The following is a 7,474-nucleotide window of genomic DNA, read 5'->3' as shown; positions in this document are numbered from 1 at the left end:
TACTCCTAATGGTTTGGAGGGGTGGGAAACTATTACAATAAGATTTTTCTCTTAATTTATCTTTCAGACAAATGAAACACTACTGGTGCTTGTTTTGTTGTTGTTATTGTCGTCGTTGTTGTTGTTTTTAAATGCATGGTCTGACTATGCAGTCCCCAGATGGCTTGGACTTCACTGTGTAGACCACACTAGTTTACTATATAGACCAGGCTGGTTTGATGTAACTTAGTGGTAGGGCCATCAGGGCTGGGATTTTGCTTTTTATTCCTGAACTAATCTCTAGATTCTTTTTTTTTTTTTTTAATTTAACTGTACAGATGTCCTATTTATCATTCAGTGTCAGTGGGTACACATGTCTGGAAATTCCTCCTAGGTTCTATTTGGGGCATACGATTGATTGTTCAGAGTAACACTGTACAATGCTTTGCGTTTCTGTGGTAGCTGCTGTGATGCCTCCACTTCGGTTTGTAAACTCACAACAGACCTCAGTTTTTGTGTTCAGTTTAGACAAAGCATGATTTACTCTTCAGTCTTTTCAAACACAGACTTTGTTTTGCTTGTTGAGTGGTTTCCATCTATTTCTGTCCTGGTTCCTGTCATTCCCTGTCCTGCTGTTAGCATGTGCTTGGCTCAACCCTTTCCACTCCAGTCACATCACTCAGCATCACTCTTAGAGCAGCAAGCCATGTTGCCTACGAGTTTTGGAGTATTCTCTTTTGGTTTTTGCTGCCCTTGTTTTGTTTTTTGTAAAGCTATCCATTGATTCATCATGGCATGTGTTGCCTCATTGTCCTGTATTTGTAAATTTCCAGAATTCTTCCTGGTAGTGATTTCTACTTTTACAATGTTGTGATGTTTTGGTTTTTTGTTTTGTTTTGTTTTGTTTTTTAAAAAGATGTTTGCATGGTTATCAGTCTTTTTTAATTGCTAGACTTGTCTTGTGGTCTGTTACAGGGCATACTGTACAATGTTCTGTGTATTTTGTTAGGTCAATTTGGTCAAAATTGTGAAGTCTAGAGTTCTTTTATTGATTTGGTCTGGACAATCTGTCCAATATCAAAAATGGTATATGGAAATCTCTTGTTATCATTGCATTTTTGTTGTTGTTGATGTTTTGAGACAGGGTCTCACTGTAGCCTGCGCTACTCTGGAACTCATGATCATCCTGCCTATACCTCTGGGGTTCTAGACAGCTGTGTGCCACCAACCCCAGCACCTTACTATTACTGTATTTTAATCTATCAACTCCCTCAACATCTTTTGATGAAGATTTGTTTTATATAATTAAGTGTTTCATGGTGATGGTACAGTTATTGAACCCTCTTGACATACTGATCCCCTCATTATGACTTTTATGGCCTCTTTCACCACTTTAAATTTCAAGTCACTTTATCCAAGACACTTCAGCACCACTTATCTTGGTTTCCATTTGGGGGAAATACCTTCTTCTGTCCTTTCACTACCAGTCTTTATATGCCCTTAAAAGTTAACTATGGGGCAATGAAAGGAAATAAAACTTGAGACATGTGATTCATGTAATTTATGTCAAATAGCCCAAAGAGTTGTTTGTGAGCTTTGAAACCTGGGGCTGAGAACATAGCAGAACAGGCCAGGACATGCCCGGGCAGGCCCGTCGTTATATGTCCTGACTGGCCTAGTGCCTCCCTATCTCCCGCCCTTCTGACAGTCTGTTGATGTTTAAATGGAACAATCATGTGAAACCACGCCAATTCCTCCCCCAGCCCCACCCCTTTTCTATAAAAACCCCTAGCTTCCAAGCCTTGTGGTGGAAACCACTGTCTCCTGTGTGAGATACTTTCGAACCAGAGCTCCACCATTATGGCTCCACCATGTGGTCAACACCTCTGTCTCCTGCGGGAGATATGAGTCGCCCGGAGCTCTGTCATTAAACTACCTCATGCTTTTATATCAAGATGGTCGTCTATTCGTGATTCTTGGGTGCGCACCAAACAGAAATTGAGTGGGAGTTTCCCCACTAGGTTCTTTCAGCAACAGCAGTTAAGAACACTGGCTGCTCTTCCAGATGGTCTTCAGTTCAATTCCCAGCAACCACATGGTGGCTCGCAATGATCTATAATGGAATTGATGCCCTCTTCTGGTGTGTCTGCAGAGAGCAACATTGTACTCATGTACATAAAATAGAAAGGTAAATCTTTTTTTAAAAAATTTAATAACTGCTACAACATGTTATAATTGAATCTTGGATTTTTTTTAAAATCCATTCATTCACTGTCTTTTCATTGGAGAATATAATCCATTTACATTCAATGTAATTACTGGCAGTAATGACTTATATTGCTATTGTGCTGATTTCTGTCTGTTTTGTAGATATGTTACATCTACAAGAAAATGGAGGCAATGAGAACAGGGCAATCAGTACCTTCAGCACTACAAAAGACAGAAATCTGCCTGTAGGCTTATGCTTCTACTTCAGAACTGATTGCTTCCCCAGCTACAAAGGAAGCTAGGCACCCACCCAATAGACAGAGCTGGGGTTCTATCAGTAAAGGAGAAATGAGTTGTGGGACTAGCAGTATCCCACACATTCTGAAAACTGGGAAAGATCAGGGAATTCACAAACAGAAGAGGAAAGCCAGCAAATTAAGAGTATGGCAAAGACCTGATTGTGGGAGCACACAAAAGGGACACCTAATCTGAGAGGTAGGCATGGCTTAATGAAGTGACAGTGGAGACAAGAGGTAAGAGCTGGTCAGGGGAGAGAAAGCAAGCTCAGACATTTGAAGTGACATTGGGTCTTGGCTAGGAGCAGAAGGCAGCTCAGTACTAGAGGGGAACAGAGGACACTGTGCAGTGATGGCAGGAGGGAGCCAGGACAGTGAGGACATCTAGGGCCATTTAAAGAATCTGTACTTAGCTTTAAGGTAGTGAGCAGTCATTGAGGGGCTTTACACAGGACATCTTTTGCTTGCTAGAGTTTTAAACTGGAATGGAAACAATTCATTCAGTAGCAATTGTTTCTAAGTACCAATGGACTAGCTATCCCCCCCCCCCCCATTGTGAATTGGGAGGGAGATAGTCACCCAAGCCTTGTCCTCTCCCTTTCACAGGAGTAACCCTCAAGTGGACACTGCATCTAGGAGCTGGCTGCTTGAATCCTCCCCTGAAACTGCTTGAGAATTCTTATAAAATGTTGAAGGAAAAATCCGAGTTTTCTTCAATTCTAGCAAACTTTATTTCTGCCTGGAACAGCAGTTCTCAACCTGGGTTTCAACCCCTAACTCTTTCACAGGGGTCACCTAAAACCATCCTCATATCAGGTGTTTACATTATGATTCATAACAGTAGCAAAATTACAGTTATGAAGTAGCAGTGAAAATAATTTTATGGCTGGGGGTCACCACAACAAGAGGAGCTCTATTACAGGGTCACAGCATCAGGAAGATTGAGAACCACTGACATAGAGGTACATAACTTTAAACTGCTATAAATATAACACTGAAGCTGATAAAACAGGTAACATGGTAAGACCAATAAAATGCAGAATGTAAAAAATGATAAATCCTAAAAACCTTATGATTACAACCTCATGGGCTGCCAGGCGGTGGCAGCACACACCTTTAATCCCAGCTCTTGGGAGGCAGAGGCAGGCAGATTTCTGAGTTCGAGGCCAGCCTGGTCTACAAAGTGAGTTCCAGGACAGTCAGGGCTATACAGAGAAACCCTGTCTCAAAAAACCTAAAAAAAAAAAAAAAAAAAAAAACCCTCATGGGCTAAGGAGATGACACAGCTAAAGGTGTTTGTTGTAAAAGAAGAAAATCTGTATGGTCCTCAATTGAGAATGTTAAGGCAGGACTCTAGGGCTTGCTGGCAGTCATTCTATCTGAATCAATAAGTTCCAGGCTCAATGAGGGACCCTGTCTCAAAACACTAAGGTGGAAAGAGAGTGAGGAAGACATTAAACATCAACCTCTGGCCTCCACACTGCCACACACACAAACACACAGAAGAGCAAACTTTAAATGTTGTCTTTGGGGGCACCATAATGCTTATTTCTGAGACTCAAAAGAGCATGGGCTGCACACTTGTAACCCTAGTACTCAGGGACCGAGGCAGGAGGATCACTGCAAATCTGAGGCCAGCCTAGGCTAGTAAGACTCTGACTCATGGGAGCATGGCCAGGCATGGTGGATCATGCCTTTAATCCCAGAACTCAGGATGCAGAGGTCAACCAGTCTCTTCGAATGCAAAGTCAACCTAGTCTATATAGTGAGATATAGGCCAGTAACAAGGCATTTATATATAGTAAGACCATATCTACACACACACACACACACACACACACACACACACACAAGCACACGCAAACACATGCTCAACTCATTAAACTCCCAAGAGGACAGAGTCCAAATCATAAGTTGTGTCACATCTTTACACAAAGTATGTATTTTCTAAATCATCAATTTTACTCGGTTTCTCTTTCTTCTTCCACTTTCTGCACACAAATAAGGTTGACCTTGCTGGAAATGGTAATTTTCTGTTTTCCTTACTCTTTTTAATGTTTATGCTTGGAGTGAATTTTTCTAAAGGGTCAATGAAATTTAGAGTATTCTGCAAGGCTAATTAAGTATTGTCTTAGTCAGGGTTTCTATTCCTGCACAAACATCATGACCAAGAAGCAGTTGGGGAGGAAAGGATTTATTCAGCTTACACTTCCACATTGCTGTTCATCACTGAAGGAAGTCAGGACTGGAACTCAGGCAGGTCAGGAAGCAGAGGCCATGGAGGGATGTTCTTTACTGGCTTGCTTCCCCTGGCTTGCTCAGCCTGCTCTCTTATAGAACCAAGACTACCAACCCTGAGATAGTCCCACCCACAAGGGGCCTTTCCCCCTTGATCACTAATTGAAAAAATGCCTTACAGTTGGATCTCAATGGAGGCATTTCAACTGAAGCTCCTTCCAGCTGTGTCAAGTTGACACAAAACTAGCCAGTACAAGTATATATACTGAGATCACAGGTAAGCTGCCTGATTCTAATGTTTGATTAGACCCCCTAACCCTAGGTAGCATGGCTACTTTATAATTTAAATGAATCTCCTGTTTATATGTTATTCCTGAGTATGTGGGACATTAGGGGACTACTGCAATAACACTAGCACAAACAGCTCCATTCCCAAATAGCTTTAAAGCACAACTTATATTAGAGACTAACAGAACAGAACATCCTTAATTACGGTACTGAGTATGCTTCAATACCTAATTAAATTGGCTCTTCTAAGGCAAGGGCATTATGTTCTCCAACCAACAGTCATCTGCAATCCACTCACTTCCCTGACTTCCTGATCTATATTTTTGCATAGAACTTGACATGAGTGTTTCTTCATGAGCCCGTTGTCTGCCAAGTAAAAGCCAAATTCATCTCTGAATGTTGGCATGTTGTTTCTCTCAAGTAAACGCAGCAAAAGCCAAATTGCTGTAAGGTAGTGATTGTGGACAGGTTTCAGCAAGCAAACCTGCCTTTCAAAAGGATAGATTTTATCTTCCAACCTGAAGCTTTAAATGCTATTGACACATGTTCAGTGTATTCACTTATACTAATTTACTCCAAACTGAGGTTAAGTGCTCAATTAATGTCACACTGGATTAATTCAGGCTCCTTAACATGACTGGATTAGCTAGAAAGCACTCTTGATAGCAGATCTGACAGTCTGGAAAGCTCATACAATCTTAATGGAGAATCTGTATTTCCCCGAGACTGCCATCAAGATCCTAGCTGTATTTTCATCTACACCATTCAGACTTTTATCTCATGTCATTTAAAAATTGTTACAGACCAACTCCACAGAAAAGATTTTCAATATTGTCTTTTAAATTTTTTTTCTCATGGAAAAGGCTATATGGTAACTGTAACCAACCTTTTTGCCAGATAGGGTCTATGTGGCTCTGGAACTCGCTATATAGACCAGGCTGGCCTTGAACTCAGAGATCTGCCTGCTTCTACCTCCCAAATTCTGAGATTAAAGGTGTGTGCCACCTTAAGGTCTTTTCTTTGGGGGGGGGGGGGAAGGAGGCTGGAGATCAAATCTAGAGTCACGTATGTATTATGTAGGTAAGCACTATCCTGAGTAAGGTCCCAAAAGAATATTATCAGTATCTCCAACAAACACACACCGTAAACACTCCAAAATGTTCTGTCGATTAAACAGCAAACTCTTCTGCCTCCATGGCTGACTTCCAGGAACATAATCTGGTGAAGATCATCATGCTGAAGGTTCAGGCCCACCAGAAGCCGGACAAGCCAGAGCCACATGCTTCAGTTAAATCATGACTAAACAGAATCCAAACCAGCAGGACGTCTGTCCTCCCTAATCACATCTGTGATTGCTACATTACAAGGCAAGAGTGATAATATAGATCAGCCAAATGCCTCTGTTAGAGAAATGCAGCAATATGGTAGAGCTAATAAGCTAAGAAGAACCCTTTGAATGTCACTGGTCTGGCTTACAGCAGGAAAGGAAGTCAGAGAGACTGCAGAACCATGAACATTAAAACACCATGGCTAACGTGACAATGGAGAAATAAGATCCATGTGTTGAGAAATGCAGGACTCAGGGAATAAAATGCACCACAACTCATGCATCTAATTTCTGCCACCAAGGTCAAAGAACTCAAAAGAGCCCCTCTTCCCCCCCCCACCCCCCACGCCCCCTTTCTGTGGACACAAAAGCCAGTCTCATTCCAAGCTGCATTTCAGCTTCCACACCCTGAATCCAGTCTATCTGGGCTTTGAAACCACAGGACTGGGACACAGAAAATATTAATAGGATGACACCAAGCAGTTAACCTGGGATGGTCTGTTCTATGGCCACAGATAGCCAGTACCCAGTACAAAGTACTTCTCTTCACTGCTGAAAATTCTCAAATCCAATAGGGCTCTTGTTTTAGTCATTTACCCCCTTCCTTTTCTAGAGCTTACACTTCTCTATGTCCATGGAAAACTGTCTAGGAAACATCACTAACCCCAACCCAAATTATTTTATATGTAAAAACAAGACAAATGTTTTTTTGAGACAGGGTTTCTCTGTGTAGTCCTGGCTGTCCTGGAACTCATTATGGCTGGCCTCAAACTCAAGAGCTCCACCTGCCTCTGCCTCCCAAGAGCTGAGATTGAACACGTGCACCACTGCAGCCTGGCTGTGAGACAGGTCCTTACTATACAGCCCCAGACGGTCTCAGACTTGTAATGCTCCCACATCAGCTTCCCAAGGCATTGGACTGCAGGCACGAGCCACCACGCCCAGCCTGAAGAAGAAAAACTGTGTTTGTTTGGATGGAATCCAGCTTGATTTTGTCATTTTTTTTCCTCTGTCTATTTTTATTTTACAAGTACAGGTATTTTGCCTAAATGTATGTCTGTGTATCACATATGTGCCTGGTGCCTATGAAGGCCAGAAGAGGGCATCAGATCCCCTGGGGCTAGAGATATAGACAGTT

This window comes from Mus musculus, chromosome 16, assembly GCF_000001635.26.
Source record: "Mus musculus strain C57BL/6J chromosome 16, GRCm38.p6 C57BL/6J".
Lineage (NCBI taxonomy): Eukaryota > Metazoa > Chordata > Mammalia > Rodentia > Muridae > Mus > Mus musculus.
Note: the sequence above shows the minus strand (reverse complement) of the source record.